Source organism: Platalea leucorodia, assembly GCF_965183815.1.
Source record: "Platalea leucorodia genome assembly, contig: HAP1_HAP1_SCAFFOLD_216, whole genome shotgun sequence".
Taxonomy (NCBI): Eukaryota; Metazoa; Chordata; class Aves; order Pelecaniformes; family Threskiornithidae; genus Platalea; species Platalea leucorodia.
The window spans coordinates 62,943-81,680 of NW_028121344.1; positions in this window are offsets into that span (position 1 = coordinate 62,943).

An 18,738-nucleotide genomic window follows, 5' to 3' on the forward strand; every position below is an offset into this window, starting at 1 on the left:
AAGCAAGGCACAGAGCTGGGAAGGTTCGGCACCACGGTCTGCGTTGCTGGGACACCTTGGCTGCGGTGAACATCTGGGATTTATGGCATCACCTAACAGAGTGATTTCTGCTGCGGGGTTCACTGGCAGGGAGATGTCACTATTGCAGTTCTCACTTTCTATGGCAACAGCATCCCTTGTTGTTTTTACTTTCTGACCTTGCTCTGCCGACGTCCGTCGCTGGGTCTGCTCTTGTCGAGGCAGGGTCACTTGTAACCAACACTTGCCACAGTAAGAAGGGCTTTCAGAAAAGAATGCCCATGAATGGAGAGGCCACTTAAAGCATCTTACAGCAGAAACCTCAGTCGAGTCTAGCCAATAAGTAACTCACCACTCCAGAATACTCGAAATGCTTCATGACCAACAGCAGCCATCTCATACAGAAGTTTGGCAAAAAAAACCTGCCAACAACTCACTGTTTCCTCTTCCTCCACAGACAGATCACACCACACAGTGCCATCCCAAACAGCACGGAGCCCAAGACTGCCACGGCGCCTTCTATGCAGTATTTCTGGAAATCATTGGGATCCACAGCATTTGAGTTTCTCCTGCCATCCACACCTGGAGGAACAATTCTGCACGTTAGCGTGTCCTGCGCACGACTGGCAATCTCCCAGGAGGTCTGACATTGCCAGGAAATGGTCTCTCTCACTTTGTTAGCATCTCCGAAGGAGTGACCATCCTGGGGCTGCAGCATTGCAGTAGAAACAAAGGAAACTCCCAAAGCCATTGCAAACCAATGCACTCTGGAGCCTCTCTTTCTCCATCCCTGCATCCGGGAGTGCCACCCCCAGCTCTCCCTCCCCAGCCCAGCACCCACACCCCGAGGGGACGGAGTCAGGCCCTCTCACGAGACACCTCCACATCGCTCTCCCCCTTTGCCTTTTCTCCACCATGGGCACCACTTGCATCTACTGAACGAGGTTCAGATGGCCTCGTTCCCAAAATGGCAGAGTTCTGAAATTCCTGGGAAAGGGGGGCGGTGGGAGGCGAGCACTTCACCACATCCACAGAGGGTTACCGGTGTCTCTCTGGCACACTGCTGGCAAGAACCTCCACACCCCCGAGACGACAGCCATCCTCAGGGAGCCGCTCCTGGCTCCCTTCAGAACACTGGCTCTGTACTAATAGTTCGGCTGCTGACACCACGTGCAGTAGCCGGCACCAGGGGAAGAGCCTGCAGACACCCAGGGATTTTGAGATGTGACACTGGATGACCGAGGGACAGCAATTACCTGGCACGCCGCTTGGTTGAATTGCCCCCGTTTTTCCGTCAGAGACTGGCACTGAGGGACTGCCTCCTTCCTCAAGCGCCTCCTTCTCCACGGTCTCACCGTCCATCTCTTTAGAAAGAAAGTGGGTCAGTTGAAGTAGAAGTAACCGTTCCTCCTCAGGAACACGGTATCTTCAGGAGGCAAAATACATTAATCACACTCAGAAACAAAGCCTGGGTGTTTGGGGGTGCACCTCATCACTGGTCCAAACAATGTGTCATTCACGGAAAAATATTAAGCACGGGACACTTTCCAGTTTACCAGTAGACGGCAAAACCTGACCTGCTGAGAGACTGGGAGATTGCAGGTCATCTTCCTGTTCACATTGCACTCAGTTCATTTTGGGCAAACTGCAAGATGACGGTAAATTACTTCCCTCAGAGAGGACAGGAGGACACTGCAGCCAACTCAGGTGGGGAAAGAGCCCTTTGGAGAAGCATGTCCCATCATGCCAACTCCATCACACACTAAGGGTAACAGCCCCACACAGTGGAATGAACCCCAAGCTCTTGCAACCATGGTCTGGGCACTTTCACAAGTGGCAGTGAAGAGCCCACAGTCCCCCAAAACAAGAGGAAAGCCACAACCAAGGTATCTAAAGCACAACTACACACAGACAGCTAAACCACCCGAGACTGAATGCACAGCCTTTCATTTTAGCTGCCTTCAAGGTTCGGTGTCTGGCCTCAAGCTGGGTGTCCGGCTTTCACCTGTCCCTGACCCCGAGGTGTCACAGAGTCCTCAAACATCAAGGAGAACAACGGGGCAGGACCAGGCGGTGAAGTCGGGGCTGCTCCGACCCTGGCCAGGGCATGCCTGCAGCCCCGGCAAAGTCTGCCGCTCTCAGCGACCCCAAGCTGCCTGCACATCCTCTCTGCCGCTCAAGGGCTCTCTCCCCTCCGGCCACTGGCAGCAAGGTGTGAGCACCACCAGTTCCTGCCAGCTGGATACCAGCGTCTGCCCAGAACAGCTCTGGCCAGCGATGGGATAACTGGGGCAGCAGCTGTGCCTGGGACTCAGCCGGAACCACAACTGGCAGCAGAGACTCTGGACCATCTCTGCAGCTCACCAGCACCTGCGAGGTGTGCAATCGCGTGTCAGTGCAGCGAGGCTCTCCTCGAGCCCTTTCTGCTTGGGCTGCCTATGGCTTGTCCATACAGCTGTCTAAAACCTCAGCTTCCCAAGCCTTCTGGTTAAGAGTGCTATCCACCCACCATGTGCCGCTTTCTCCAGTTGTCCCAGGATTTCCTTTAGGACTTCTGATGGCTGCTGGGAAGATTTCCCTAGTCCGGCTTTATACTTTGCTCTTTGAGGACCTTAACAGAAAGGATCCAGTTAAATTTCTCACTACTAAAATACTGAAAAGGAGTGCTTAGCCTGTGAAGTCAGCCAAGACTGACTGCTCACCCCTGGGATGCCAGCTGAGCTCCAGCGCAGGATCCAGCCGAGGAGCTGGAGCCACATCTGCAACCAAACACCCGTGACACGTTTCCATCCTACACTGTGATATACACCATCATAACTGAACAGCAGAACATACACGGGGATCACGGAATGTCACGGCACACACAGCGCAGGTCTATATTCTCACACCCGCACGCATTTGGGCTTGGAGCTGGCAGCTCGCAAAGGCAGTAAAAAGCCATGACGTACCCATGCGATCTCCCTGCGCGTCAGCCCTGGGAGCCAGCCGGGAAGCTGGATATCCATCGCCTCCCGCCACGTCTGGAAACAAACAGAACAGAGCAGCTCCCGTGAAATATTTCCGTATACTTCCTCAGAGCTGAATGGCAGGGAATGCCATTCAAACGCGGGATTGCTCCATGGCACTCCGCTCTCCCTGCCACTCAGGAGCATCGTGCAGACAGTTCCTGGGTGCCTGGAGCATGCTGATCCAAAACAACCCGTGCACGGAGCTGTCGGGAGAAAGGACTCCCTGCAGCTCCCACCAGCTCTAAACTCAACCCCAACAAGCCCGCTGGCTTTGCAGCAGGCACTGGAAGCAGCGCAGGCTGGCAGAGGCTGGCAAAGACAGCTTCCCAAGGCAGAGTGCCCCAGGGGACATCACTCAGCCTGACCCATTCCCTCTCTGCTCTTCTGCATGTCTGAGCATTGGCCAAGAAATTATTAAGTAAAAATTCATAGGAACAGACTATGAAACCCTAAATGCTCATGCATTCAAGTGCCATACCTGTGGGATCACCCTGAGGCTCCCGGACAAGATCAGGCTGAGACGTCTGGTGGCCGTCGCCTACAGGCACAGCTGTAATCAAGCACGTTTCCATTAGATGTTGTGAGCTACTTCTTTCCCAGTGACCTGCAGTGACTGGAGGGGAGTCAGGGAATGACGTGGCACCCAGACGTGGGTGGGGGGAGATTTCCAAAGCTGCAGAGGGGCCCGGGTGACCTGTTGGCTGGCACCTGGCAGCTCTCAAAATACCGTCTCCAGGCCGTGTGCAACTCCCCTCAAGGACCGGCTGGACAAACATACGGCCCCTCGGGGATTTCTTACTGGGAGATCTCTGCTGTGCACAAAAGAAGCCCACATGAAAGCACGGGAGGAAAAAAATGATCATTCGCACATCTTATGGAGAAGAGCCCGCTGGGCAGCGAGAGGCTGCACAAGTGCTGCCCCGTCTGTTCCCCCGGGCTGTGGGCTGGGGCTGTGTGTCGGGGACCTGTGTTTGCCCAAGGAGAGCACTGCAGGGCTAGAGCAGGAATGCTCCCGTCTTCCTGAGCGGACACCTCCTGAGGACAGACGTCCCCGAGGCTGAAAGCTGGGACCCAGCTGGGGAGCGGCAGAGCCACGGCCCCAGGCACAGCTGTGAGCAGCCTGGGAGAGAAGTGCTCCTGTGGTCTGTTGCCCCTGCAACCATCACGAGAGCTGGCCCTGCGACGCCCTGCTCGGGCAGCCTTCCCCCGGCCTGCACGGCAGGGCCAGAGCTGTACGGCAGGGCCAGGCACCACTCCTGGCACCACCGTTCACCTGCAAAAGCCCCCTGCAGCGGCCGCGGCCCCTGTGCCTCCCTGCAGGGCGTCTGCCTCCCGCTGGCCCGAGGAGCTGCCACAGCTCACCCGTCTCAGCCCAGCCCCGCTGCTCTCCCGGCCCTGCCTCACTACAACCCTGGCCCTGCTGTCACCCCGAGGTGCGGTGGGCTCCGCTCCACGCTGCCCAGGGCTGGGTGCCGTCCCTTGCCCGCCTGCCTACCTAATCCCCGCGCTCGCCACGGAGCAGCCCGTGCATCCTGGGCTTGCAGGGCCACCAGGAGGAGGAGAAGACTGCCCAGCTGGAACTGAATCTGGCTGCTGCCGTCAAAGACAACAAAAAATGTTCCTGGAAATGCATTAGCAACAGAAGGAGGGCTAGGGAGAATCTCCATCCTTTATTGGAGGCGGGGGGAAACAGGGACAAGGGACGAGGAAAAGGCTGAGGTACTTAATGCCGCCTTTGCCTCAGCCCAAGGCTCCTCAGTCCGAGGAGCTGATTGTTTTGTACTGCACTGACACGGGGCAAAAAAGAAAGGCTGTTTGTCTTGTCTGCACGAACGGCTGGAGAGCTGTTACTCACTTGGGCCAGCTGTGAGCTTGGTGTTTGCCCTGGCACATCCAGAGATGGGATACACTGCAGGCACCTACTGCCCATTCCTGGTCACGGAGGGCTCCAGACAGCAATGAGGACTGGAGAGCAGCTGTCTCCCACGGCGGGTTTTGCCCCTTTCCATGTGTAAGCCGGGGCTTTGGTTTTGGTGGGAGCGCAATGAAGGAACCTAGGAAGAAAGGCATATGAAAGGTCACCGGCAGGCAGCTGCCCATTTAAAGCTCCTGTGTGTCTGGAGCAGTTTGAATTGCAGCCTCATCAAATTGCCTTTAAATTATTCCCTGTAAATGACCTTAACAGGAACCGGGAGCTTCTGCCAGCACGGTTCCGGTGAATATTGGCCGGGGCAGGGAGGGGGAAGGGAGGATGGGATGGGGGAACAACCCTTCCTGAAAACACCACCACCAACCACACAGACCCTTGGTGCTGAGATGCAGCGCCGGGCCGAGGGGCAGCCCAGGCGGGAGAGCGGCCCTGCGCTCAGCAGGACCAGGCCGCTCTCTCCTCTGCCGCCATCAGCAGCGCTGGCAGGATGAGGCCTCCCCTGCGCGGCCTCTGCCTCGGCTGCAGCCGGCAGCCAGGGAGGCTGGGAAAAGGGAAATGGGTTTGTGCTGCTCTCCCCAGGGCTGTCCTCAGCCAGGGCTGCACTGGTGGGAACTGGTTTCGGCTGCTGAGCGGGGCCCCCCCGCCTGCCCCCGGCCCCTCTCTGCCCCCATTCTCCTCAGGCCGCTGGGCCTCTGGCCCCTCCGGCCCCGCCCCAGGCCGCCTGGCACTGACAGGCCAACACCGGCTCTGCTGATTGGCTCAGCTGTGGCCAATGGCGCGGCTCTGGCTGGGTGGGCGGGAGCAGCCCGGGCCTCTCCTCCCAGAGCCGCCTGCGCCCCCTCAGGGGCGAGCGGGGCCTGAGTGGGGCCAGGCTGATGCGGTTTGGGGCCAAGGGAAAAGGGAGCAGGAGAGCAGCACCAAACCCCACCCCAGACGGCTTCCCCCAGCCCCGCCCTTCCCAGGCTCAGCCTCACTCCTCCTTCCCGGCTCCTCGGGCCCCTCTCCCCTCCCAGCGCTGCAGGGGGACGGGGAATGGGGCTGCGGGCAGCCCACAGCGCCTCGGCTCTGCCGCCCCTTCCTCCTCACGCCATTCCCCTGCTCCTGCCTGGGCCCCACAGGCCGCAGCTCCAGCCAGAGAACCTGCTGCTGCCTGGGCTCCTCTCCCGGGGCCGCAGGTCCTGCCAGGAGCCTGCTCCGCCCTGGGCTCCTCTCCACGGCTGCAGCTTGCTGGTGGAGCTGTCGATGGCCGCCTGAGGGTGACAGCGTTGGTGGCTGGGTCCTCTTCCAGGCGTCCATTTCCCAGAATCAGCGGCTGCTTGAGGCTGGCCGGGAGGTCAGCTGGAGGACAAAGTCACCTGGTCCAACCCCCCTGCTCAAGCAGGGCCTCCTGCAGACGCTTGTCCATGACCATGTCCAGAGGGCTGTGGAACATCTCCAGGGAGGGAGACTCCACAGTCTCCCTGGGCAGCCTGTGCCGCTGCTCGTCACCCGCACAGCACCCTTTGCACGTCCCCTTTCTGGTCTGGGCATGAGGGCCCTGTCAGCCCATCTCTGCAGCCTGCCCAGGTCCCTCGGGACGGCAGCACGACCCCCTGGCCTAAGCGCCACTGCTGCCAGTCTGGTGTCATCGGCCAGCTTGCTGAGGGTGCACTCTGCCCCATCCTCCAGAACATTAATTAAGGAAGATGATAAACAGGATCAGCCCCAGTCTTGACCCCTGGGAGACACCCCTGCTTACTGGCCTCGCACTAGGCTTGGTGCCACTGAGCAGCACCCTCAGGGCCCGGCCGTTCAGCCCGTCTCAGTCCCACTCGCTGTCGTCTCAGCCAGCCCATTTCTGTTTGAGTGACTTGATCTCCATATTTGAAAAGAAGAGATTGCATGATGGGCACATGCAAGCACACAGCTTTCAAAATCCCCAAGACATAAACCTCCCACACTGGGCATTTCCTCCAATTGCCCCAAAACCCCAGGAATTGCATATGCAAGGCCAACGAGTGTTTTTAATTCTGGCTTTGGCTTTTCTGACTGTTGGTACCAAGTGAGTGTTGTTTTTGCAAGGCGATCCCAAGAGCTGACCAGGGCTTAAAGCTCTTCCTCGCGGGACCGGTGGGCAGGCGGGCTCGCCGGCAGAGCTGTCCGAGTCTGTGGAAGGTCTCTCTGAGCTCTTCGTGGCCAGAGGCAGCACTGGGAGGGGGGACAGGGTGGGCTGCTGGTGCCCTTTGTGCAGCTTGGTCCCTGCTGGGGGCAGTTTGGGTGCTTCCTCGTTTTCTCTTCCTCCTTTTTCTTCTCCTGCTCCTCCTCTCTGGCACAGCAGCAGAAAGATGCTGTGCTCCTTCTTCAGCCATGGTCACAATCTGTCCCCGTCACCACCACAGTGCCCCGAGCCTTTGTCTGGCGTGCGTCTCTGAGGCGCTGAAACCCGCCTCCTCCTGCTCTTCCCTGCTGAGGGGTCATAGTCTGTGGTTTCCAGAAACCGGCTGCAGACATCATAGCCCCGCTGCGGGGATCTGCTCCGCTCTCTCTGACTCAGCAGGGTTTGCTCCCGAGCAGCCCTGGGTGCAGGAGCCCACTTGGAGCTGACATTGGAGGGCCCTGGAGCTGTGTCATCCCTTGGGGCTCGGTCACATCGTGGAGGACTTGTTCTCTACCTCATCCTCCCCCTTGCTGGGTGGTGGTAGTCCGTGATCTCCACAAACCAGCTGCGGAGATCATAGCCCTGCTGCAGGGATCTGCTCCGCGCTCTCTGCCTCAGCTGCTCCTGAGCAGCACTGGGTGTGGGAGCCCACTTGGAGCTGGCGTTGGAGGGCCCTGGAGCTGTCTCATACCTCAGGGCTCGGTCACGATGTGGAGGACTTGTTCTCACCCTCCTCTTCCCAATTCCTGAGCAGGGGTAGTCCGTGATCTCCACAAACCGGCTGCGGAGATCATAGCCCCGCTGCGGGGATCTGCTCCGCTCTCTCTGCATTGGCAGGGTTTGCTCCCGAGCAGCCCGGCGTGCGGGAGCCCATTTGGAGCTGGCCTTGCAGGGCCCTGGAGCTGTCTCATCCCTCAGGGCTCAGTCACGATGTGGAGGACTTGTTCTCCACCTCATCCTCTCCCTTGCTGAGCAGGGGTAGTCCGTGATCTCCACAAACCGGCTTCGGAGATCATAGCCCTGCCGCAGAGATCTGCTCTGCTCTCTCTGTATTGGCAGGGTTTGCTCCTGAGCAGCACTGGGTGCAGGAGCCGACTGGGAGCTGCTTTTGGAGGGCCCTGCAGCTGCATCATCTCTGGGAGCGTGATCACGCCTCGGAGGACCAGTTCTCCTCCTCCTCCTCCCTGCTGAGTGGTCATAGTCCGTGGTGTCCACGCACCAGCTGCGGAGATCTTTTCCCCACTGCGGGGATCTGCTCCGGGCTCTCTCCTTGGCACCACTCTTCTGGCAGTGGGAACAAGGGCTGAATCCATGCTCCTCTTTGCTGATGTCTTCTCGCGTGGTGTGCAGCACACGCTCACATGGTTGAGAGCAGAGCGGGCATGCAGCTTTCCTTCTGGACACCAGCCTTACACAGCCACTGAAGAAGCGATGCAGGCAGGAGCCAACGTAGGAGGCGATGCTGAGCCTGCCTGGCCAGATGAAGCGCGGCCAGCCTGCAGATGCCTCCCGTGCAGCTGCCCAGGTGAGCTGGCTCTTGCTGGCTGTTGCAGAGGAGCTGCTGTCCTCTGCAGAGTCCTCCATGCCCAGCGCCACGTCCTGCAAAGAGAGCTGTGAAAAGGTCCTGCCCTTTCCTCCTGAAAGGACCAGAAGAGTGAGGAAAGCCCAGAAGCTGTGGGAGGGGACAGCTAAGGGCCTCCCAAAGGCTCTCCTGGAGGGCTGCAAAGGCCAAAGGGCCAAAGGCAGACAAATGGGATGGATCTTGGTGGGATGCTTTAAGAGGGAGCAGCGTTGGGGCTGTGAAGAAAGCTGCAGTGTGGGAGGGAAAAGAGAGCAATGCCAAGAGCCCAGAAAGAAATCCACTGTCCCCCTGCTGCCCTGACCCACCTCCCCACAGTTACCTTAGTCCGATGAGGCAGACCCTGTGGTCCCACAGAGCACGCCTGTTTGCTGTCGGCCCCCCGCTGACTGAGGAAGGGACGGGCATATGATGGTGCTGGTGAGGAAGAAGCCCTTTCTCCAGTTTTCAAATCAGAGCACCTGGAAACAAAGAGTGATCTCCATTTAGGTCTGTTCTTGCAGCCTCCCCTGGGGTTCAGTCATTTTCTTGGAGCAGTTTCCACAACAGAGAAAAGACGTAACCGAGACTACAAATGAGAAATTCGACTGGGGTCTTCCCACCAGGTCTACACCTGTCAGAGCAAGTCCTTGTCTTTATACCCCCTGCAGCCTCCATTTCATAGAGTCACAGAATCACAGAACGGTTTGGGTTGGAAGGGACCTTAAAGATCATCTAGTTCCAAGTCCCCTGCCATGGGCAGGGATACCTTCCACTCGATCAGGCTGCTCAATGTCCCATCCAAGCTGGCCTTGAATGCTTCCAGGGAGGGGGCATCCACAGCTTCTCTGGGCAACCTCTTCCAGTGTCTCACCACCCTCACCGTAAAAAACTTCTCCCTAATACCTAATTTACATCTTCCCTCGTTCAGTTTAAAACCATTACCCCTCATCCTATCACTACACTCCCTGATAAAGAGTCCCTTCCCATCTTTCCTGCAGGCCCCCTTGAAGTACTCTTCTCTACATTAGCCAGCTTCAGAGAGCAGACAAGGAGCAGTTTACAGCAGGGCAGGAGCCGAAAGCCCGGCAAGGAAAGGTAAGGACAGAGGTGGGGTAGTTCAGACTTGACAGCACTGAATGATGCAGGTAGGAGCTGTCTCCTAGGACCAAAAGAGAAACACTCAGGAGGATGAGAAGAAAAAGAGCAAAGCCAGGAGAAGGAAACGTATTTGGAACCCATTTGAATACTGGTTATTACCTGACATAGAACAGTAGATAGGCTTGCTGCCTGAGAACTGTGTTGATGTCAGAGCCATCCACAGACGCATCGTTCATCTTGTACCACAGTCCATCGCTGGCCTGCAAAGAAAGGCATCGATAGCTGGAGATGAACTGCCTGGTTTCTCAGGGATAACCCAGGCAGAAAACTACAGAACCAAGAGGACGCCAAAAGAAATCCAACGCAGCCGGGAAGGAGACCTTCTCCCCCAGAACCTTGGCTGCCAGTAACACTGCTGTGAAAGTTTGTCTTCCCCAGCACACATTTTTCCCCTGCTAGGAAGGAAGTTGCTCTTGACCTTGGTGTAGCAGAAATAGTGTCCTGCATGACAGGTAACACCGCGATGTACCAGGACAGCATATAAGGCGTAGAGGAGCGGTTCTCCTGCTGCCTGGGATGTGTATGGCCGAAGATCCAAGTACTCGGGATACTCCACCACCTACGGAGAGACCAAGAAGGCTCAGAAATGATCCTGAGATAGTACATGGAATAGCCTGCAACATGTAATGGTTTGGGTGGCAGGAAACTGTTCTTGGCCAAAGCAGCTCCGTCGGAGCAGAGTCCATGCTTGTCTTCCCACGAGCACTCTCGTCTCCCCAGAAGGGAACACGAAAAACCCAACATGAGCGGCTTGTGAAAGAGCATACTGCTTTGGGAAATCTCCCGCTCCAGGAAGAGAAAGTTGCACCCCAATTGCGTACGCACCTTGCTGATCTTTCTGCCGGTGAAAGGTTCAACACACGTTTTCAGACACACGGTGAGAACGTTGGGCACGTGATGGATTGTAAACCTCCTGGAGGCGGCAACCATCTTGTCACACCTTGAAACCAAGCACAGGGCCAGATGCTGAAGGGCAGCCTTTTTCCCCGCCAGAAGGCAAGACAAGCTTTCCTGTCTCACACATCCTGACACTGTTTTAAGGCTATTCAGAACCATAAGTACCAGATTAAACAACAGCTGCGACCCATTATTGTGCATTAAACCTCCTTGAAAAGATGACTTATGCACGATGACATGCAGCACCTTCATGAAGGATCTAGCATTAATATGTCGTTAGTAATCATCTTACTTGCTGCATTTAAAGCAGTTTTCACCATCCAGCTGCTCGGGTTTGACAAAGTCCTCCAGAGCTGCGGTGACAGATGAGGCTGCCTGGAGGAGGGAGAAAGGGGAGCACTGAGCTTGGGGAGACGCCCTTGCCCAAACACTTAGCTAAGAGCTGCCAAGAAGGCCCAGGTAGCTGAGGCCGAGGAGACCCACTGTGAACCCACAAGCAGTGTCCAGAAGGAGGCAGAAAGAGGGTATTATGGTGACCATTTCCCTCATTTCCCAGGAATGCCCAGGGCTATCAAGAGTGACCTCTCTGTGGCACCACTCAGTTCAGCTACCGATGGGGTGCAGGCTCATCGTAATGAAAACAACACAACCCATCCGCCTGGGAGCCAGACGGGTGTTGAGGGAGGGCAAAGGGAAGAAGGATGGGAGTCCCTCAAGGGTGCAGGGGGGATAATGCCTGCTTGTCCAGCTTAAAGCCAGCACCTAGAGGGAGACCACTGCCATGGCCTCCCCAGAAGGACACAGTCCATTCCACTTCCCACCCACCACCAAGCTCTCTTCTCTTGGGGTTGCAGTATTTGTTTTTACACCAGCTACAGTGGCCTTGGGATGTCTTGAATCACAGTAATAAACCCTCTTACTTTTATATCCAAAGGAATATCCGGGAAGGCCTCATAAGAATCGGAAACAGCTTTGCAGCTCAAGCACGTGACTGCAAGGCAAATCAAAATGCTCAGCGACAGGGGAAGTCGACTGACTGTGCCGGTTTACGGCCTCCATACCTGCTACGCCAGCCACACAATGAGCTGTTTATCACAGGCAGAGAGAAGGACACAGACAGTTCCAAGGAGAGCAATAGTCATGGAAAAGTACCTCTGGATCTCAGCACACCCCCAAATATTTGGTGGATGACGGTAGTTGCTTGAGAAGAGACATCCAGGCTGGAAAGAAACGGTAATTGGAGCTCAGAAGTAGGGCAGAGAGTTATCTCCTCCAAGAGTTTTGCTTTGTCTGAAAACCCTGGCTGTAGGGTTTCCTTGATGGGAGTACATCAAGGAGTCCAAAGGGCTTGGGCATGTTGAAATGGGAATTTGCTTGTGCTTACTCGCTGCTTCCACTCAGACAAGCTCTCTGCATGGCATCGACAGTGCAGCGTAAGAACTCGTGGGCGTCTCCCTGCCTGCCATGCTGGAAATGTTCTCCTATTCCTAAGAAAGAAGAAGTTAGTAGTTGTCCCCCGAGGACAAGAAGGGAAGGAAACCTGTAAAAGCACCTGGAATGACTCACGTGGGAGGACATTGACTACAGTCCAAGGCTGGATGGCACTGGCTGAGGAATGCAGGACCTTGTTAACATGCGATTCCATTACGCACATCATGCAGAAGCCTTGCTGGCGACCTGAAGAGGAAGGGAGGGAGGGAAGCTTCTCAGGTTAGCAAGATATCCAGAGCGGTGGGAAACCTAATGGAGACCTTGAAGTTACAAGGACAGCCCCCACCCCTCTTCTCCCAAGGTGCCAATGGCCCACCGAGCCTGGGACATTGTCGTGCACAGAAAACTTTCTTCAGAGGGATGCTGAACTGACAAAAGGTTTCTGTGCAAGAAGCAAAGAGAGTTTAACTTGCAGGCATAGGGATCGAGAGCGGGGCCTCGAAAGAGGTGCCTTTCTGAAGATGAACACAGCGAGATAGGACAAGGGGCTTCTAGGCTTGAGTGCTCAAAGCACACCAACTCGGGGGATTGACAGAGGAGGGCTGCTTTTGTCCTCAATCACATTCCAGGTGCTGGGAATCCTTGGGAAGAGCCCACCAGATTTGCAAGGAGCTGTTCATAAAAGTACTGACACGAGCGGCTGTGCTCACGCGAGAGCAGGTAGTTGGCGAGAGGGGGTGTGTACGTCAGGCACTGCAGGACGGAGTTGAGGTAGCACGTATTGCCCAGGTTGTGGAGGCCTGCTCCAGCTCCCTGTCTTTGCTGCCAGGCCATGCAAAGCTTCTCCGGGGGAAAGAGGATCCTCTGTGGCAGAGCCATTCCCTCGGCAATGGCTGCAGGGAGACGACATTTGAAAAGAGATGAGACGATGTGGTTGCACAAAAGCATCTTTTAAAAGTCAAGTTCTGTACAGGAGCATCCAGGACAAGCAGCTCTAACCTCCAACACAGAACCACTGGGGGAAGCCTAACACTGCCATTGACAATGAGTGGTCAAGAAACAGTTTTGGAAAAGAGTCTGTTGCCCTGCTTACTTTGCCAAAACGCCATGAAACCCACGCTCTGATTTCTGTGCCTCGGGCTACCTTCCTTTCCCTCTAGACTCCTGAACTGGATTATCAGGTCAAGTCTTCCCTTTTCCTGATTGTAACTGGATGAAAACAAGCAAGTCCCTAGCCCAGAAGGTAACCCTACTGATGTCAGATCTTTCTACGAGCAACATCCTCTTCCAAAGTCTTGTCCATCGTGGCAGAGGAGGGACAAAACGTGTTTTCCCGTGTCTAATTGAAAACACCTGGGTGAGCCTGGCTGATTGCAAACAAATAATTGTAGTTCAACAAAACGATTGAAAAAAATTCCAAAACTCCAAATTCCAAATGAAACCCACAGATCAACGTCTGCCATCAGGAGTGTTTCAGTGGTATTTGTAAGCGCTGCAGAGCTGCAGGCTGACAGCCCTGCTGTCCCTGTCACAGGACTCCAATTGACAGCAATTACCAAGGCCCTTTTGACAGACTGCATTGCGTGTCACCTTCTCTGAAGGGGACCTGCTGCTTACCTGTGGCCAGCGTTAGCAGCAGAGCCCTCTGGTCTCCAGCCCACACTTTCCCACCTTGTACGCAGGAGTGACCGGCTTTCGGCCACTACTTTAACGGCTGCCTTTGCCGTCCTCCTTTTCTGTCTCCCTTCCTACCCCATCAGTCAGGGTGGGCTTCTTGTCATTCCAGGCTGAGCCCAACGCCTCAGACTACACTGCCACCCCCCTACTTACCTATCCTAGGCTATGGTAAAGAAATATAAGAATTAGCAAACAGGAGCTCTACCGATAGCCCATATCTGGCCGGCCTAGAAAGGTGTAATAGCTCAGCCCAGAGCTCAGAAGGCACAGAGCAGCCTATGCTTTTCTCCTGTATCTACCTACCCTATGATGTGTCCTGAAAGTCAAATCATAATTACCTTTGACCGAGGATGGAAGCTGAGGAGAAGTGGGCAGGAAACGATAAATGGTTGGAAAAAGTGGGCACGCAAGTAGCAATGGAAGGAGCCGAGTTATCCCGAAGGGCAGCTCAGCCCAACTGGCTTTCACTGGCCTGCTCTTCAGGATTCCAAGCCCTGGCCAGGTGAGGTCACAAGCGCCGGGTGGGTGCCGCATCACCGCCCCTTTGTGACATGGGCGCCCACATGGGGACATGTCCCCTGGAGGCCACAGAGCTGCCACAGCCCAGGCACCTCCCGCAGCCATCAGCCCCTGGGCTTCCCCATGCACTGCTGGCGAAGGGCTGCTCATCTGCCGTCAGAGCTCCCACCTCCTCCCTGAGCTGCACCAGCCGGATGAAGAAAATCCTGCCCAGGGCTGTAAGCGTGCCTGTTCCCAGCTTTGGCTGGCACATTTGGGTTGCTGAGGGTTTCTTTTCCACTCTTCCCAGGTACAGGACTGTGTCCGTGAGACTCGTGGAGCAAAGCACCTGGTCTCTTACAGGTTCATTTCCCATGAATTTTATCTGCCCCCAAGATACAGCCACAGGCTGACTCTGAACTAGTGCTCCTTGTCCCTCCGATTCATTCCCTGGTGATAGGTGGCCACCCCTATGAAAGGCAGCACCACCTTGCGGTTCCCAACGGGAACCACTGCCCCGGAACCGGCATCCCCACCCCTGCCTGGTACCAACACCCCTGGTATCTCTGCCCCGTCCTGCTGCTGACAGCCCCACCACCGGCATCCCCACCGCAGGCTGGAACCGGTGTCCCCAGGAACAGCATCCCCACCCCACGCTGCTACCATCGCCCCCAGTACCTGCAGCTCCCACCCATCTACGAGCAACCCCCACAAGTACCTCCCGGGGACCCCCACAGAGGGACACCCCAGGGGCTCTCTTAGCAAAATCTCATGCCCTAACTATTGCAGCAATTAGTCCTGAGAGTATGAAATTGGACCAAGTTCCTGAAGACAGACAGATAGATAAACATCTAGTTGACATTGTATACTGCACAGTCATGGTTCAGTCAGCATGACCAAAGGGCCCCAGCTCACTGCAAGGAGGAGAAGGACAGCCCCCACCCTGAAGAAGAAAGGATGCCCCTGGACGACCCAGCTCACGCCAGCATCCCAGCCCCTCCGACACCTCTGTGAAACCCTCCCCTTATCTGCCATCAGAGACCAGGATCTGCAGCCAGACCAACTCCAGGGACGTCAAGATCAAGAAAGAAGCAGATGGATGACGACGCCACAGAATTAGAGTTGCTTTGCAGAACAGCAGCCTGTGTGTGTGTTCAGCAGGGACTGGTTAAATTGCATTGGACCTGAACGCTTGAAAGGCATAAGAAGCGTGTGTAAAACCGCATTTGTGGTGCCCCAGTTTGAATGGGACGTCTCATGCGCACAAATGCAAGAATTCCTCTTGTAATGCTATACTCTGCGTCCCAGCTTCTCTCCTCGGTCAGCATAGCCCACTTGCCAAATTTTCAGGACAGCTCCCCATCATGGCCACACAGTACCGGTACCGGCACCGGTTCCACCACAGTTGGGAGCAGCAGTTGCCCCCCAGGGCACAGAGGGGAGGACAAAAACAACCCAGAAGTGCCCCCACCCCCCACCCCCCAATCCCAACCACCAGGGCAGGATGGGGCAGCACAGGCATGTTGGCATCACAGGGCCACTGGGGCTGGCCCCATCCCTTCCCCTTGGACAGGAAATTCACCTCCCCCAAAACATCATGTTTGGGATGGGAGACCATTGGGATAGCAAACCATCATTGGGATGGGAAATCATCACTGGGACGGGGAACCATTGTGGGGCTGGGAAACCCACACTGAGGGCAGGAAATCATCAGCAGTATGGAAAATCATGGAGGTGGGAAGTTGTTGTGGTATGAAAAATCAAAGCATCGCAAGGCGGGCTGAAGCAGGTGCTGGCGGAATGATCGCCATGGGGACGGACCCCTCAGAATGCTGTTTGCCCCAAACCAACCCCACACCGCCCAACTGCCATGGCAGGTACAGCAGCAGGCTCGCGCTCCTCCTGGTGCCCCTGCCCTCTGGGTAACCCCCCCAACAGCCTCTGCCCACCAGCATCTCAGGATGGGGGTCTGGGTCTCTGTGCAGAGGCTGAGGGACCTGGGCTTCTTTCGCCTGGTGAAGTGGAGGCTCAGGGCACTCTAGTAGTAGCGTGCAACTGCTTGAAGGGTGGCCTCAGAGGTGATGGAGCTTTTCCTGGCAGTGGGAAGAGAAGGAAGCCTCCACAAAGTGCAGCTTGGAAGGTTCAGACTGGATGTGAGGAAGAAGAAATGTCACTGAAAGGGTAGCCTTGTGGTGCAAGAGGTGACCCAGAGGGAGTCTGGATCAGCCCATGGCTTTGTGTGTCAAGGGAAATCCAGCAAGGGTGCAGAGACCTCAGTGAAGATATAGAAATGCCGGGCTGAGAGCTAGGCGGGAAGGCAAGATGGATGTCAAGAGCCTGAAGGGAAAGAGGTGCAGGCATGGGACAGTGTAGGACAGCCTGCAGCAGATGTGGCCAAGGGCTCTAGCAAGGCTGAAAGGCCCAAGAGGACCGAGGTCTTTGTCCTCTTGGCTATGGCAGCTGCCTGTGGCACCGAGGCCTACCAGGCAAAAGTTGTTTTGAGGCTCTGGCCTTTGTTTCTTCCTCAGCCCTGCCTGGGGAGGCTGGGAGGTGTTGTACAGTTTTCCTACACTTGGCATTGCTCACCCTCACTCCCCACTGCCCCCAGGAAGAGCCCTGAGCCATGCGGGAGGGACAGGATCTGCCTTCCCGGGGCCTGCGGATAAGGGCTTGGCCTTTCTGCTTCACAAAAGAAACCAAAGGCTTTGCTCAGCATTACAGCTGCCTGCACAGAGCCTTTGCCTGCCTGCAATCATGGCCTCCAATTACCTGCTCTAAGGAGTCCCTGGGGAGGCTTTGTCAGTAATGGTCCTCATGGGACTCATTAATGCTTCAGGGTACTTTGGGTTTGCTTCTGACTTGGACTTCTTGAGCAGTTTGTTCAGTCTCCTCTCCGTATCTGAGGTTCAAGGCCTCAGCCCCAAATACACCCTGGGGCTCATTAAAATACAGAAAGCCCTAACGAGCCCTGTCTCTTCCTGTGATTTTCTTCAGGTCTTCACGACTTGTACAGCTAATTAGAGAGGTTTCATAGTGGAGTTAAGGAGAAAGATTTCAAAGTGCATCTAATAAAAATGATTTTTTATTTTAAAGGATATTTTGTATTAATTCTGAGGTTAAAGAAGAGGTGATAGAAGCATTCTCCAGGTGTTAATGATCCAGAGTGTCTGCTCAGGAGGTCTGGACAGGTAGGAAAAGCAGCCCCTTGAGGTCTGAACACTGTATGGACAACTTTGCTCCTCACCTCCCAGAGCTCCCCATTTCTGACATTGGCCCCCTGGGACTTGCATCACTGTTCCTTGCATCAGACTTCTGCACTGATCTCTGCAGCTGGATGTCACAGCTCCATTGCACCATCTCCCACCTGCTCTCCTTCGAGAACTGGCTGCACACAGGCACAGAAGATTTTTTCCTATTTGCCATTAAAGAAAAGAAAAGCAGGATAAAGTTCCACAAACAATAAAACACACTCTGTAACCATATGCTCAGTCCAAGCTGCCTCTAAGGAGGTTGCCTTTCTACAAGGGATAACCTTATGAGAAATGCTTATAGATAGATAGGTGCAAACAGATAGATAGGGAAACAACTAAAGTGTTGGTTAAAGAGACAATTAGACTACTGAAAGACAGGCAAGCTTTGAACTCCCTGGGGCTTAAAGCAGCTGCATAGGTGAGAGGTATCTGAAGGAACAAAGACTAAGGGGAGGAGAAAACTGGAGAAAAATGGCAAGGGCCTTTGCCTAGGCAGTCTGCATCCACAAAGACGATTTTAGAAATGGCCACTCTATCAGGACAGGTGAAAGTGTATGAAAGACTAGAGAAACTAAATACACTGTATAACAGGCAGAATAGTGGTAATGGAGTTACAGGGGAAGGCTGGCATTTCTTTGAGTATCCCTTTTGAAAGGTCATGGGACTGGTGAAGTTCTTATGCGAGTGAGGACAAGCAAGTGCTGCACCCATCTTGGAAGGCAGCCAAAAGTGCAAGGCAGGGAAGCGCAGGCTGTACAAGCTCCCTTTGGTGAGGAGGGAGCCACTGAATGCCTCCTCATGGCTGACATTTCTGGACAGCTAAAAGAGAAGAACATGTCCAAAAGCAGTCAGCATGGACTCCCCAAGGGTAAATCATGCCTCGCCAGCCTGATTGCCTTCATGGTGAAGTAACTGTGCTGGTGCATGAGGGGAGAAGAGTGGCTGTCGTTTACCTGAGCTTCAGCAGGGCTCTTGGCGTGGTCTCCCTCAATAGTCTTCTACTCAAGTTAGGCCATTACAGCCTGGATGGACAGACAAACAGAGGGGCAAAACGCCAGTTGGATGCTGTGTGTGTGTGCCGCCGAGTGCATTCATGTTCCCGAGATGTGCTCTGTGCCTTGTGAAAGGTGAAAAATGCCGCCTTCTTCTCGAGGGCAATGTCACTGATGCTT